Genomic DNA, 17,722 nt, shown 5'->3' with positions numbered 1-17,722 from the left:
CACCCAAAACTCCAAAGGAATACTTAGAAGTCTTATCCAAACAAGATCTTGAACCACTAACTCATCTTAAGAGTTCAGATTTGGGGACCATTTTTGTAGCATCAAAGTTGGCTTACCCACAATCCATGGACCATTACATAGGATTTCCCTTTTATCTTCCTCACGTGAGAAGTTAAAAGATAAGCATCCTTTAGAAATAACCATGATGTCTACTTGTCCTTTCAAAGCCCATTTCTTTCCAACAAAGGCACGAACCACCTCTATATTCAGTCTAGCTCGTAAAAAATTCCCCACAAGAGTCCACTTGTCCATGAAGCATGAGTTGTGTCCTGTGCTTCATGAATGATTCTCTATAAAATATGAAATTCATATATTACAAGAATTATTATGATATCAATAGATCTTTTTTATGAATCCATAATTAAAGCCTTTACTTTATTCTAAAAGTAAATTAAACTAGAACATGTTGAGAAATTCAACAAACTACTAGACTACTTTAACATGTAGAGAAGAATATAGTAAAGAGGATCTTAGGATAAATAAACCGTTCAATATTTTCCTACGTTTATGAATTGCTGATTCTAATCTTACCATGCCCTCAAAGAACAAGTTCAAATACTTATTTATGAAAAAAAAGAGAAAGAAAATTACTTGTATTGTAGTAACTAAGAGTCAAAATGAAACATGAGAAAAGTAAGAATGAGGAGCCCCTAGAAAATTGCACAAAAGAATCAAACAAATAGCCACCATTAAAATTGAGGAAATTATTGTTATATTTAGTAAGATATTCACTTGCAATCCTATGTATAATGGTCTTGTCTCTTGTCTTGTCCCCTTCCTTAGCATAGTCTTTTGGGTGGTACACTTAGCCTATTATACATCCCAATATGCTACTATTTGTTCAAAAGGGATGTTGGGTGGTAACATTATGTGTTTTAATGTTTGGCAAAATTATGTTAATTTATTCTTGGCAAGTTACTTAATACCAAGTTCCTAATTTTTTTAATACAAGGTTGCAGTCTCTATATTTAACAAGTCCACTTTATTTCATAACATAGGGCATCTTTTCCTTGTTTCCACCCACTAGTACCCATTTCTAATGTAGTGTACATTCTTGTGTGCATAGTGGTTTCAAAAGGCATCACTACTGAAAGGAGATCATTATGGAAAACTTCTTTGGGAACATGCTCTTGTTACATTCCATATGATTGAAAGTTCCTTAAAGACACAAGCCTTGAAGGAAAAAATATGGTGTGGCTCCAATCTCTTGGTTTGAATTTTCTTATGGGTTCATCATTGAGCCCACTGGTTATTTGGAGAATTTGGGATGAACGAAATGGAATAATTCTAGGTGTTCAAATCAGAGGTTGTGTTTGTAATCTCAGTGATTATTGCTTTTCAAATATATGATCACTTTTTCTTGTTGAGGAACATTGTCTGAGTGAAAGGTTATGTAGCTTTTGTGAGCTTAGCCATGTTTCTTTTTGTGAGTTTGAGATGCTTTGAACACTTGCTGCCATTAGGCATCAACTCCTTTACCTTAGCATTGAGTTAGTTCTTAATGCATAGTTGTGCCCAAGTTGCATACATGCATGAGATGCTTGCTATGGTAAATCATTGTTGTTGTAGTTATATCAAAAAAAGGAGATGAAAGCACTGACATCTTTAATACTTTGGTTTAGCCCATATGTTGGAGCACAATAATTTGTCTCAAATTACAATTGCATCTGGAACCCTCAGTTACCTAGCTCTTGAGCATGTGATGACAGGAAGAACAAGCCCTGAATCAGATGTTTATAGTTTTGGGGTTGTGGCTTTGGAAATTGCTATAGGAAAGAGGGTAGTAGATGTGAGCTTACAAGAGCATCTTATGAGGCTTGTGGAGTGGGTACGGGATCTCTATGGTTAAGGAAATGTTTTGGATGATGCGGATATAAAGTTAAATGGGGATTTTGAGAAGGCTAAAGTGAATCAATTTGTAGGGATAGGGTTGTGGCGCTCCCATCCTGATCCAACTACAAGACCCAAAATGAGGCAAGTGGTAAAGTTGTTAAAGATAGAAGATCAAATACCTAAACTTCCTCTAGAGATTCATACCTATACCGTAGAGTATCATCCCATCATTCTAGACCTACAATGAATGAAATTGATTGATTAATGAAAGTATGTTAGTTTGAGCTTCACTTGGTTTTGAGAATACTTTAATATTCTCTACTTAACAAGGCCAACCACATGAAGGTGGAAGCTCATCTGGCCTCACCAGCCCCGCCCCCCCCCCCCCCCAACATCAAGCTAAATTCCCCATTAACATCTAATTACATAGACATCATTCATTCATTTATGAACTATAACATTCAATAAATAAATAAAATGAAACAATCAAACAAAGTAAAATTCATACTAATCGGCTTATCAAAATTTAATGTAGTGGTTGAACAATACTATATTTGTACTTTTTTATGTGGATCTTGTATTTGCACTAACTATAAATAAAATTAAACCCTAATCAAAATAATCAAACAAATTAAAATTCATACTAATCTACTCACCATTATTGTCATTTGATTACTATCAACAACCACATCTTGCATGTAAAACTGCTATTTCAATGTTAGCCTTAGATCTGGCTACAAGACCCAAAATGAGACAAGTGGTAAAGATGTTGAATGAAATTAATTAATGAATGAAAGTATGTTAGTTTGAGCTTCACTTGGTTTCAAGAATACTTTAATATCCTCTACTTAATGAGGCCAACCACACGAAGGTGGAAGCTCATTTGGCCTCACCCCCCAACATCAATATAAATTTCCCATTATCATCTAAGTACATACTTAATTTATTCATTCATCCATTTATGAATGATAACATTCAATCAATACAATCACATAACATTCATTAATATGATATAAATTTTATTAATACAAAATACTAATCAAGACTTCATTAACACAACAATATTCATTAACATGACATAAAAATCAATATTAATACACAAAATTCATAGATAATTACTTAAAACAACATTCTTTTACTATCCAACAAAGTTTGTCAAACAAGGTTTATCAAAGAGCATTTTTTAAAAACCATTTTTTTTTTTTTTTTTTCTTAGCTTTCATAAGGAAAAGATTGATAGGAGCATCAATATTTTCTTCATTCTCTTCCTCTTGTGGAACATGTAATGTCAAATTATGATGTCTCCTCTCCTCCTATTTTGAGGAGCACGAGGTTGCTACACTAAAGGGGACTCTGTTGCAATAACAAGCAAATGGGTTAAATTGGCATGCTCTTTTTCTTTTTTTACTATTACAAGTATTTGATTAACCAGTAGAACATAACATGCATTTTACTTACCTAACAATGCCACATCATGTACAATAACATTTTGATCTGCTGCCACCTCCACATTCACCAATCGACAAAAATTGTGGCCCCTTCAACATGACCTTGTTGCCTACAATGACTCTAGGCTATTGTGATTAGAATTCTTCAATTCTTTAAGCTCTTACACTTTTTGCAACGACAATTACATTTATTAGTTTTTCTTTGGAACTGAGACCACAAGCTAGCAATTGTCTCATTATTTTATTTTGGGTTCATATTGCTAGGTGTGGCCTTTCTTCATAGAAAAATATATTTGGAAACTTAGTGGACATGTTGTACTTAATGTTTATATCTACAGATATGGTTTTAAAAGAAAAAACTGGTGTAATTAATGTGTATATCTGCAAAAATATTGGACATGTTTTATTTAATGTTTACATCTACACATATGGTTTTGAAAGAAAAAATTGGTCTACTTAATGTGTATATCTACAAAAATATTGGACATGTACTTAATGTTTATATATGCGCATATGGTTTTGAAAGAAAAATTTGGTTACCTCGCTCAAATTCACCCATATTATAATCAATGAATGGTTGTTTTCTTATAATTCTCTTTTTTAATATCCTCCTTTGTGTCACTTCATTCTTAATTCTTCTTGAAGATGTAAATTCTTAAATATTTTTTATTTCAGTGGTTTTTGAACTTCATCACTAAAACACCTAATTCTTGGTTATTGAGTGTATTAGTGTTCAATAATGGAAAACTTATTTGTTTCACCTTAGACATGCATTCCTATCATTCCTAAAGGTTTGGGATCATTTGGTGTCCATTAGGATTAAAAATGCAAAATGTTATCATATTTGACAAGAAATTGCAAATATGCAAAAATGCAATTTTGGAAAAGTTGTCAAAAATGTCTTTTTGGCCTCCCAATGTTCATAACCATCAAAATTTGGTTTGAACTAATTGGATGAAGGTATTTAAGACTCATTGTGTCCATTTCATAACTAATCATCAAGTTACATAGAAGAATCCACATTTTATGAAGGGAAAAACCTGAGAACAAATTCTGATTCAATTAGAAAATCAAAAGGTACATCACTCATACTTATTTGGATTTATGATGCCCTCATTTTTAACCTAATAAAAAGATAGAAATGAAACACATAAGTGGTCAAGGGGTGGAAGACCTTGAGAACCTCAAAATACTAAATAAAATTGGAAAATTATACATGTTGTGAATTTGATTGAAAAATGAATACTATCAAAGAGGGAGATTGTTGCAAAGAAGGAAGATGGTTGATAAAGAATGTTTTGAATCATTTTTTTGTCATTGATGTCAAACCTACTATTTTCTAGAATGACAATTGCTTATAATATTCAAGTACTATCACTTAGTTGATTGATGAAGATGATTTAGTGAACATGATGTAACAAGAGCACCTAAGGGAAAGGTTGAGTTATGGTTTTGTAATGAAGTGAAAGGTTCAGTTAAGATAATGGTTGAATGGTGTATTGATAACATACTTGAAGATAGAGAGGTTGGTCACACTTAGAAACATTGGAGGAATAAGTTGCAATAAGGTTGACTGCAAAGCTTAACTAAGTTCATTAGTAAGTGCCGAGCAAGCCAGTTCAAGCCAAGAAAATTTTCAGTTAGTGCCGAGAAAATGAAAAATCTAGTGTGTGCCAAGTAATATAGAAGGAGCCAAGAATTTTCAAGTGCCAAGAAAAGTAACAAGTGTCGAGCATCAGAAAAACTTAGTGGATGCCGAGTGAATTCACAATAGGTACTGAGCATTAGTAAAATGTAGTTGACACCAAGTAACATAGTATGTGCCGAACACCAGAATTTCAATAGTGCCGAGTTGCTATATTATTTGAAAAGTCAAAGATTTTCCAAATCTAAGCTGACAAGATTGTTAACTTAAATTTTGTGAACCTATTGGAGGATAAGGATGATGAGCTAGTGGCACAAAATTCTATGTAAACCATTTTAAGTGAATCAAGAGGATTCTTCATGATGTTTCTAGAAGGAAAAAAATATGGGTTAGATTTAATGAATCCTACCTAATCCATTTGAACTAAAATTAAAGGAAGGAAGAATCAAGTGGGAAAAGAAATTCTAGACTTCTATTTAAGGAGTCATAGGCTAAGAAGCAAGAGTTGCTGGAGTGCCAAAATTGCAAAGTGGTTGAAAGGTGTCAAGGAGAAGACATCAAGAGGAGAAGGAAGAACAGAGCATAGAGACTCTGCTTTGATAAGTGGTCAAAAGGAATATTGCACTAGTACATCGAGCGTGAAGACTTAAGGAGACAAAGCTTAAAAGGAGGGAAAGCTATCAAGAGCTATAGAGACTGAAAGCTAAGCAAATTGTGAAGTACTGAATTGTGATATGAAATCTACAAGATAAGTTGTGAATTGTAATCAAGTCAAAACCCCTTATTATTACTCTCTAGAAATTGTATTAGTTAGGGTAAAATCCTATGGACTTAGGTTGGTTTAACAACCATTTGTAAATCCTTTAATAGGGGGGCATTCCAAGTGAATGTTCTAAAGTCTTCTAACTAGGCCCACTTCTAACATGGTTGTTAAATCTTTTAACCAGGTCACATTTAACACTTTATTGTAGCCTTTAATAGGGTAGGCCTTTCATAGGGCATCACTTCAGAAGAGTGAAAATTGAGTAGCATGTTACTAGTGGTTTTTTCCAAATTGGGTTTCCACGTAAATCATTGTGTTATGTGTTGATCTTTTCATGTGTTATGCTTGCATGCTAATTTGCAGTAACTTGCTAAGTAGGAAAGTTTAAGCTTGGATGAAAGAATAGTTTTGAAGGCTCACTTTACTTGATGAAAAAATTTTAATTGGACATTTGGACCTTGAATAACTGATTCACCCCTCCTAGTTATTCTAAAGCATTTCTAAAAATTGGTATCAGAGCCACCTGTTAATTTAGTTTGAAGGTACTAGAAGCAAGAAGATCAAGATGTCCAAGAGAGAAGTTCTCAAGCTCAAAAAAGATAACTTTGTTGCATGAGAGAGTCTAATGAAATTTCACCTTAGATCAATAGGTGATTATGCAAAAATCTCAATTGGAGTGGAACATGTAGATCCAACTGGACCCCTCTTTGTAGATGATTTGAAAAAAAAGGAGCACAATTAGGCAATGTTGGAGATTGCCTTTGCACTCGGTTATGCTAAATTTGATGACATCAAAGGATGCGATACTAAATTCAAGATGTGGAAAGCCCTATCATATATCTATAGAGGAGATCAAAATGTTCAAAGAACAAAGAGCGAAAGCCTCAGAGGAAAGTTTGATGACATGAAAATGGAGGAAGGTGAAAATGCTGCTCAATATGCCTTGAAAATGAAAGAAGTGGTAAATGCAATAAGGAGTCTAGGTGGTCATTTGGAAGATGAAACTATAAATAGAAAATAATTAAGAACTTTTCTCCCCATCTATGCTATTAGAGTTTCATCCATCCAAGAGCTAATGTGTGTACCAGGAAACACACTAACCTTTAAAGGAATAATGGGAAGACTCACTGCTTTTGAATTGTCCAATTATGATAATTACAGACTTAAAAATATTGAATCTACTTTCAAGGCTAAGCTATTATTGAAAGATACTAAGGAGGTCAAATCAAAGAAGAAGAGTAGAAAAGGAAAATAGGCATCTAATGACAGTAGCACAGATGAGGAAGATGTAGAACAATTGGAAGCACTACTGGCCAGAAGATTCCATAAAGGTAAAGGTAAATTCAAAGGTAAGCTCCCTATTATTTGTTTTAATTGCAATGAAGTAGGACATATTGCTGCAAGGTGTACATAGAAGCAGAACTACAAAGAAGGAAACAAGGACAAGAACAAAAGAGAGGATGATAGTAGAGATTACAAGGACAAAGGCAAAATATGCTACATTGTTGAAGAAGATTCTGATGAGAATAATGATAAAGTAGTTTATGTAGCCATGAAGGATGAATCAAATGAAGATGAAGCAACAACACAAGTGACTTATGTGAACAAGAATGACAAGTGGATCATAGATTGTGGATGTTCACATCACATGATAGGAGACAAAAGTAAGTTTATTACCTTTACCCAGTATGATGAAATAGTGTTAGATTTGGAAATGATGCTCCATGTCAAATCAAGGGAAAAGGTTCTATTAATCTCATAGAGAACATTTCATGTGACAATGTATGGTATGTAGAAGGACTGAACTACAATTTGTTAAGTGTATCATAGTTAGGCAATGTAGGTTGTAAAGTAGAATTTGGAAAAAAAACTGCCAAAATATATGATACTAATAGAAATCTGATAAGAAAAGGTGAGAAAATTAGGAGTAATCTATTTTACCTAGATATGGAAGATGCAACTTGTCTTATTGTTAGACTTGATGATGTGTGGTTATGGCATAAAAGGTTGTGTCATGTTAACTTTTACAATCTGATTAGCATTAGAAAAAAGAAGAAAGTTAGAGGTTTGCCTAAGCTAAAGAAACCTGAAAATACAATGTGTAAACTATTTCAACTAGGAAAGATGACCAAGTCAAGTTTCAAAAGCAAAACCTACACTTGCAAAGAAGTACTAGAACTAGTCCATACAGACTTATGTAGCTCAATAGAAGTGCAAAGCTACCTAGGACACATATACATAATAATATTTGTGGATGACTACTCCAGGATGATGATTGCCATGTTCTTGAAGCAAAAATCTAATGCATTTTAAATGTTTAAGTGGTATTTGGCCAAAGTTGAAAAAGAAATAGGAAAGAGTCTGAAGTGCCTAAGATCAGACAAAGGAGGAGAGTTTACATCAAAAGAGTTTGAGATATTTTACAATGATAAGGTATCTAAAGGAAAACATCAGCACCAAGAACTTCCCCATAGAATGGGATTGTAGAAAGAAGGAATAGATCAGTAATAGACTATGCCAGAACCTTGATGGTGGAGAAAAATGTTGCTATGAAGTACTAGAGACAAGCTGTAAGTACTACTGTTTACACCCTGAATCGAGTTTGAGTTAAGAAAGGAACAAATGCAACACCTTTTAAACTATGGTATGGTCACTCACTTAATGTAAAATAGTTGAAATTATTTGGTTGCAAATGCTATATTTTTAAAGATACTAGAAATGGGAAGTTTGATGCAAAAAGTGATGAAGGGATATTCCTTGGATACTCCACTAGAAGCAAAGCATATAAGTGTTTGAATACTAACACCAACAAGATTGTGGAGAGTGCAAATGTAAATTTTGATGAGCATACAGAAGTCCAAGTTGATGAAACCACACAACTAGAAGATTTATAGATCTTTTGTATACTTCTATGAAGGAATACCAACTGAAGATGATATTGCAAATCAAGTTGGGAATCAACAACAAATTTTAGTATTAGCCAAGTCACAACTAGAGAATGTTGAGCTGCATTCAAAGGCCGAGTTGTAGAATGAAGAAAATGTACCATTTGATTCTTAAAATAGTACAAATGAAAGAGATGATGAGATACCAAAAGAAGATGTGCAAAGTGACTCTAAAGTTGAAGGACCAAACATGGAAAGAAGGACAGAACCAAGACTAGTCAAGTATGTGAGAAGACATCACCCTACAGAACAAATCATTGGTGACAAGGATGCAAGACCAATGACAAGGAATAGATTAAGGAATGAATCATCTCTCTGAGAAAGGTTGAGCCCAAAATAGTGAAAGAGGCACTACAAGATGATAATTGGTATAAAGCTATGGAAGAAGAGATATATCATATTGAGAAGAACAAAACTTGGACTCTAGCTCCTAGACTAGCTGATAAAAATGTAATTGGTACAAAATGGGTCTTCAGGAACAAACTTGATGAGAATGGTGAGATAACAAGAAAAAAGGCCATACTAGTCTGCAAAGGCTATGCACAAGAAGAAGGACTAAACTATGGGGAAAGATTTTCCCCTACTGAAAGAATGGAAGGAGTAAGAACACTACTTGCATATAATGCTTACAAAGGTTTCAAACTCTATCAAATGGATGTAAAGTCTACTTTTCTAAATGGTATACTAGAAGAGGAAGTCTACATAGAACAACTAGAGGGATTTGTGACAACAACAAGGATATGCTTTGCAAATTGCATAAAGCACTCTATGGTTTGAAGCAAACACCTAGAGCATGGTATGAGAGACTGCATAAATATCTTGTGAAGATAGGATTTGAGAGAATAGATGACAACAACAACCTATATATCAAGGCAGAAAAAGGTAAAGATATTCTAATATCTAAAATCTTTGGTGATGATATAATATTTAGAGGAAAAGATGTTATATGCAAATATTTTGCTGATCAAATGAAACATGAGTTTGAGATGTCAATGTTTTGAGAAATCAAATTCTTTGTTGGATTGCAAGTACATAAACTAAAACATGGCATATTTGTGACCTAATCAAAATATATCAAGGTGATACTCAAGAAATTTGGATTAGAAGACTTAAAACCAGTCAACACACCAATGGTAATAGGACATAAGTTATCAAAGAATGATGAGTTAGTTGAAGTGAATCAGACAATGTATAGATCAATGATTGGAAAGTTGTAGTATGTTGTACATAGTAGATCAGACATTGCATTAGCTATTGGAATAGTGGAAAGATTTTCTACAAATTCAAGAGAGAATCATCTGATGGCAGTAAAGTGAATACTGAGGTACCTAAAAGGAATTGATGACTTTGGTTTATACTATAAGAGGAGTGAAAAGTTTGAGTTGAGAGCCTACACTGATGTAGATTGGGGAGGAAATATTGATGACATAAAAAGCACCAGTGGAGGAGCACTTTTCATAGGGAAAATATTGATTACTTGGACTAGCAAAAAGAAAAGTTGTACCTCATAGTCCACAACAGAAGCTGAATATGTTGCTACTGCTATCAACTGCACTAATATTGTATGGATCAAACATCTGTTGCAAGGTATGAAGGAAGAGATAAATGAACCTATGATACTTTATTGTGATAACACGAGTGCCATCAACATATCAAAGAATCTTGTAATGCATTCCAAAACAAAACATATTGCAATCAAGTATCATTATGTAAGAGAATTGGCGGAAGACAAGCAAGTAAGGATGGAATATGTTAGCTCAAAGGAACATATTGCTGACATCTTTACAAAAGCACTACCTAAAGATGCTTTTGACTATATTAGAGGTATGTTAAGGGTGAAACCCTTAGCCAAGGCTACTTGAGATAGAGCAAGACTTCCCTGCATCAAATTAGTTGATTGTTGAAATATTACACATTGAAGTATTAAAGTGCCAAAGTTCCAAATCAGTCACAAACAAGGTGACAGAGGGGGAGAAATTGGAGTACCTGCAAATGCTACACTTGCATGTTAAGATGCTGAAATAATATGTCTTTGAAATTGTTGTCAAAGAGGGAGAGATATGTAGAAATTGATTAACAACATTCAATTAGATAGAGGAAGATTGTATGAAGAAACTGATCAACAGTTGAGGGAGAAGAATGAAGAAATTGATGTAGCAAAAAGAAGAAGAATGTACAGATATGAAAAAGGAAATGACATCTTAGGGGGAGAAAATAGTGCAAACAAGAATTAATTAGAGGAATCACAGAACAAAGAGATAGAAGACAATTTATTAGCAAAGAATTTAGAGGGAGTCATAAGCTAGTTTATGCGGCTGATAGAATGAATAGTTTTGTAAAGTTTTCTTTTTGGCATTTGATTTACTATTTTAACCTAGTTAGCATTTTGTTAACTTTTTTGATCAATTTGGTTTGTCATCAATGCCAAAGAGGGAGATTGTTGGAAATATGATTGAAAAATGAATACTGTCAAAGATGGAGATTGTTGCAAAGAAGGAAGATGGTTGATAAAGAATATTTTCAATCATTGTTTTGTCATTGATGTCAAACCTAATATTTGCTGGAATGAAAATTGCTTATAAGATTCAAGTACTATCACTTAGTTGATTGATGAAGAGGATTTAATCAACAAGATGTAACAAGAGCACCTAAGGGAAAGGTTGAGTTATGGTTTTGTACTGAAGTGCAAGGATCGGTTAACACAATGGTTAAATGATGTATTGATAACATACTTGAAGATAGAGAGTTTGTTCACACTTAGAAACATTGGAGGAAAAAGTTGCAATAAGGTTGACTGCAAAGCTTGATTAAGTTCATTAGTAAGTGCCGGGCAAGCTAGTTCAAGCTAAGCAAATTTTCAATTAGTGCCGAGCAAATGAAAAATGTAGTGTGTGCCAAGTAACACAGAAGGAGTTGAGCATGTTCAGGTGTCGAGCATCAAAAAAACTTAGTGGATGCTAAATGAATCCACAGTAGGTGTCAAGCATCATTAAAACATAGTTGATGCCAAGTAACATAGTATGTGCCAAGCACTAGAATTTCAATAGTGCCGAGTGACTACATTATTTGAAAAGTCAAAGATTTTCCAAATCTAAGCCAACAAGTTTGTTACCTTGAATTTTGTGAACCAATTGGAGGATAAGGATGATGAGCTAGTGGTAGAGAATTCTATGTAAATTGTTTTGAGTGAATTCAATAGGATTCTTCATGATGTTTCTAGAAGGAACATAATATAGGTTAGATTCAATGAATCCTACCTAATCCATTCAAACTAAAATTAAAGGAGGGAAGAATTAAGCAAGAAAAGAAATTCTAGACTTCTATTTAAGGAGTCATAGGCGAAGAAGCAAGAGTTGCTGGAGTGCCAAAATTACGAAGTGGTTGAAAGTTGTCAAGGAGAAGACATCAAGAGGAGAAGGAAGAACAGAGCACAAAGACTCTACTTCAATAAGTGGTTAGAAGGAAGATTGAACTGGTACATTGAGCATGGAGACTCAAGGAGACAAAGCTTGAAAGGAGGGCAAGCTATCAAGAGCTATAGAGACTAAAAGCTAGGAAAATTGTGAAGAACTAACTTGTGATTTGAAATCTACAAGATAAGTTATGAATTGTAATCAAGTCAAAACCCCTTATTGTTACTCTCTAGCAATTGTACCAGTTAGGGTATTATCCTATGGACTTAGGCTGGTTTAACAACCATTTGTAAATCCTTTAATAGGGTGGAATTCCAAGTGAATATTCTAAACTCCTCTAACTAGGCCCACTTCTAATAGGGTAGTTAAATCCTTTAAACAAGTCACATTTAATAGTGTGTTGTAGCCTTTAATAGGGTAGACCTTTCATAGGGCATCACTTCAGAAGAATGAAAATTGAGTAGCATGTTGCTAGTGGTTCTTCTCAAATTGGGTTTCCACGTAAATCATTGTGTTATGTGTTGATATTTTCATGTGTTATGCTTGCATGCTGATTTATAGTAACTTGCTAAGTAAGAAAGTTTAAGCTTGGATGAAAGAATAGTTTTGAAGGTTCATTTTACTTGATGAAAAAGTTTTAATTAGACATTTGGACCTTAAATAACTGATTCACCCCCCCTCTCAGTTATTCTAAAGCATTTCTAACAATACATAGTAGTTAGAAGTTCCAGAAGGTAATTTGTATGCTCTTTCAATAAATTTAATAGCATCAAGGTCTTATCAAGGAAAATCATGGTCTTATATATATGAAAATTCTCCTATCTAGCTTCAAGTAAGTGCACAAGAGAATTAAGATCAAGTGACGTAAGCCAAGGTTGAAGATATCAAGTATCTTTGTTGACATAGAACTAAAGTATGATCCAAACATTGAGCTTACATGTTATCAAGTATAAAAATTGTTTGGATGCCTGACGCCCACCTTATCAGTATGTGAATCATGACTTTAGTAATAAATGATAATTCCATAATCCATCATGTCGTTAAGATAACATTCTTTATCGATCATCATTGAGAAAACATGAAGTATGATTCCTAATGAAGATACAATTGTCACATCATAACATCCATCCATTGATCATTTATAAATACAAATCCTTATCATTAATCATACAAAGATGAGATAATAAAGTTAGCAAGCAACATGATCATCCAACAATTATTATCATTGAGGAGATAACCAAATGGAGCATTAATTACTAAATCAATCTACAATAAATGGTCATGTTAACCATGAAATATTAGTTAGCAAGCATGTCAAGATTATCACCTTATGTATTTCTCAAATGATCATCATAATCACCCATCAATTATAACCATTACAAGAGGTATTGATTAGGAAGATTGAATATCAAAGGAAAAATTTTGTCACACCATTCAAGTGTTTCCATGTTCACATCAAACAACATATATGCAGCCATAATTGTGTGTGTGTGTGTGTGTGTGTGTGTGTGTGTGTGTACATGCGTGCGTGCGTGTGTGTGTATGTACATATGTATGTAGTTTCCTATTAGCAAATAAATAGTCATATTTTCAAAAATCAACATGGTATTGTCTTTATCACCACCTATGGAAGATTAATTAGATAATGATGAATGATGATAGATAAATTTAACTTAAAGAGGTCCAGTGAACTCACTCTAATTAAAAATCTAAAGATTTTCCCTAATAGTATTGCCATACATTTAATAACATCTCTTAAAACTAAAGAAAATTCATTTGGCAAGATAATGCATGGGATAAAGAAAACACACATTTCATATCAGAGAATACATTATGTGCATACTTTCATATTTTACAAGGAGCTTTTCACCAAAATTTTTTTTTTTCAATGGAGGTAAGAATTATGGGGGACATCATTATGGCAGAGCTATTTCTAATGTAAATTTAAGATCATTGAACTTGCTACAATAATTGTTTATCATAGATGGGAAGATTGAATAGTCCCAAAATCACTAAGATCTAGCCTACATTATCTATCTCAAAATTTAATAAATTAATTTATGGTTCTCCTGAAATCATTTGAGCATAGTATATATGATAGGCTTACTAAACCATCTATACAATTGAGAATAGATAAAAATTATACAAACTCATTTCCTCCTTGCAAACAACTCTAATGAAATAACTGCAAGATTGAGAAAGAAATCACTTACTATTTAGAAAAAAATTGTATTTTCTAACACATCTTTAGAACCAAAATTGAAATGCAATATAATAATATCCAAACTTCAAATAATGATATAAAAGATAATAAAACCAAGATAAAAAAAAAAAAACAAGATTATTATTATGAATGTGGCCTGAAAATTTCTTAACTCTAAAATTCACGTATGGGCTACTAAAATGAAAAATCATATGAGATCTAGCATAAGAATCAAAATAGATAAGAGATATTGATCCACAGGTATGAGTTGGTAAATCTGCAAGGTTTTAGTTTTTTCCCTCAAGCTCCCTTTTTGCAACCAAGTTTTGGCTCTAGTTCGAAAGGAGGGTTTTATGCATTCACTTGCTTTCTAACATTTGCTTGAGGGTTTGGAATTCAATTTCTTTCTACCTCCTAAAACTTATAACCCCACTCCACCCCTCCCCACTCCACTATTTTAAGGGTAAGGGCCCCCAAATAGATTATTCTAAGGGCAGATTATTGTCCCTACTATTCCCCTCTATATTTTAAGGGGCCCTCTAGAAAAAAAAGGGGAACATAATAAAGGCTAGTGCATTCCCCAAATATCTAGATGCCCTACTATTCTAAGGTGATAAAGATCAATATCATGAAGCAAAGGAATCATCTAAGTAGTAGAAAGAAGTAAAGGTGGAAGAAATGGTCGATTTTCATTCACCACAAGTAGCCAAGTAGTTGCCTATCCTATCATTGCGAAAGAAGAGGAAAGGGCACCTATGACAGAAGTAGATCCAGTTTCATATCCTATGTTAGTAGTGAACCCAATAGCAACAATAATAGTAGCAGCAACAAGAGACCAGATAACCTTCTGCAACTTATAACCTGTTTTTGCATTCACTTGCTTTTTACCATTACTAAAAACAAAAATGAGCTCAATTTCTTTGTGATTAGATCACTTGCATTCAAAATCCTACATCCTTTTGCATTCACTTGAATTTAAAATGACATGGGGTTAATGATTTACTAGAGAAATTGGTGATGCACTTGTAGCTTGATCCCTCCTCCTGTGCCTGCAAGTGAATAGAAGTAGTGAAAAATCCCTCCTCCTGTACACATTTTTTTGCTTTTTTTTGTTTATAATCCATGTTGGTCAAAATTTTGACCAAATGAACTAATGTTAGTCAAATTTTTGACCAACTTAGGAGCTTAACAAAAAAAAACTTAAAATCAAATGGAAAATGGCATAAGGTCGAAATGTAAGGTAAAAAATTAACACCAAATCTACTAGTAGAGTAATAATAGATAAGGGTAAATTAAAGGTTGATATGTTTAATAGGAAGAAATTTTAGTTATGAAAAATGAAAATGGAGGACTATCTCTATCATAAATATTTATGGTATCCATTGAGAGGAAAATCCAAGAAAGACATATATATGTCAGATAAGGATTGTGATACTTTGGGTAGAAATGCACTTGGTAGTATCTAGTTATGCCTAGCACAATCGTTGGCATTTTATATTGAAAAATTGAAGAGAATTAAGAGTTAATAGAAACCCTAGTAGAAGTTGTACAAAAATCATTTAGCTTCAAAAAAGGTGTTTCTCATGAAACATTTATTTAATATGATGATGGTAGAATGTGGGTTAGTTGGTGAGCATCCAAATGAGTTAAATTAAACTATCAATATATTATCATCTATAAATGTTAATTTTGATGAAGAAATTAGGAATCTTATGATTTTGTTTTCTATCTAAAAATTGGAATGACTTGGTAATGGTTGTGTTGGAAATATAAGAGAAGTAACTGATAGGGGAAGGGTGAATCAGTTACCACTAAAATAAATCCTAGATCCCTTATATGTCAATACAAATCAAAATCAAACTCTAATGAAAACAAAAATATTGTTGTAACTCGGTTAACATTGAATCACTTGAAAAACACTAAGAATCTCTATTACCTAGTAAATAATGAAATAAATGCTTCTTAAGATGTTTAATGTTATTAACCACAATTAAATTAGTTGAAAAAATAGAAAGAAAATAATACGAACACATATGGCACTAGGATTTAATGTGGAAACCCAATTTGGAAAAAATCACCAATTGCAACTAGTTATTGTTTTTCACTCTACTAAAGTGAGCCCTATTAGGAGCCAACCTTGTTAAAGGTTAAAAAATGCATTGTTAGGTGTGACCCTATTAAAGGATTTAATCACCCTATTAGGAGTGACCTTGTTAGAGGTCTTTAGACACTTCAATCTAGAGATGCCACCTTGTTAGAGGATTTGGCAAATAGTTGTTAACTTTGCTAGGAGATTTGATATACTACTACAATTAAGAGAGTAAAAATGAAATGAACTAATTGGTAATGCAATTGTATTGATGATTTTAGATCTCTATTCTAGCTTGAATAATTGACCCTCCTTGATTAGATAAAATTTTTTAGCTCGATCAACTTAGGATACTTTACTATCCTTCCAATTCACTTCCTTGGTGTATTTGTTGAATCCCATACATCTCACTTTCAATCCCACAACTTGACCTTATACTTTTTATCTTTTGCCTAGTCAAGTTGGATTAAATACACTTAAAATATTCAATATTCATCCCTTAAGAAGGCTAGACTCAACAAATAAATTCATCCAACTAAATATGATGATTCAAGAAAATCCTTCGTTAGCCGACCTAGCTCGGTCAACACTAACTCAAAAAAGACTTTCTTTAGACTTCCTTTGTTAACTACATGGAATCAATTAACACTACATCCTAAACTAAATTTCCTTTGGTAATTGAGTGAGTTTGGTTAACACTAGTTCCATGCCAACTTCTCTTTGGTGCCTAAGTGAACTTGATAGACACTATCTTCTTCAAAACTTCCTTTGGTACCTGAGTGAACTCAATAGATTCTATCTTTGAACTTATCTTTGGAATGCTCAAAAAGCATTGCAAAATAGTCTTCATCACTCAAGTAAGCTCAATAGACACTAATTGGTAAAGACTTGACATTTTGTGTATCATAAAAGATAATATACAATTGAACAATTATTATCAACAATCTCCCTCTATGGCATTAATGGAAACACAACATGTCATAATACAATGAAATTTTAGAGAAAAATAAAGGTAATGATAATATCCTTAGTTTCATTTTGATTCTCATCCATGAGAACTCCCTCTATCAGTTTGAACTTCCTTTGACATTAATCTCTGATTGCAATGAATGCAATATCAAAATCTCAATCTTTCAAGTTCATTCTTCCTCTTTTTGACATCTTTGACATATATAAAGAATATCTCTTATATATGACAAAAAACTCTCCCTATTAGACATAATGTTTCTATGAGTATGAAATAACTCTTCCTCTTTGGTATCTCATGCCAAAGATAACATTCAATGAACTTCAATGTACCTAATGTACTAATTCATATGCAAT

This window comes from Cupressus sempervirens, chromosome 9, assembly GCF_028749045.1.
Source record: "Cupressus sempervirens isolate cs-2001-9-10 chromosome 9, ASM2874904v1, whole genome shotgun sequence".
Taxonomy (NCBI): Eukaryota; Viridiplantae; Streptophyta; class Pinopsida; order Cupressales; family Cupressaceae; genus Cupressus; species Cupressus sempervirens.
This window is presented reverse-complemented; position numbering follows the sequence as displayed.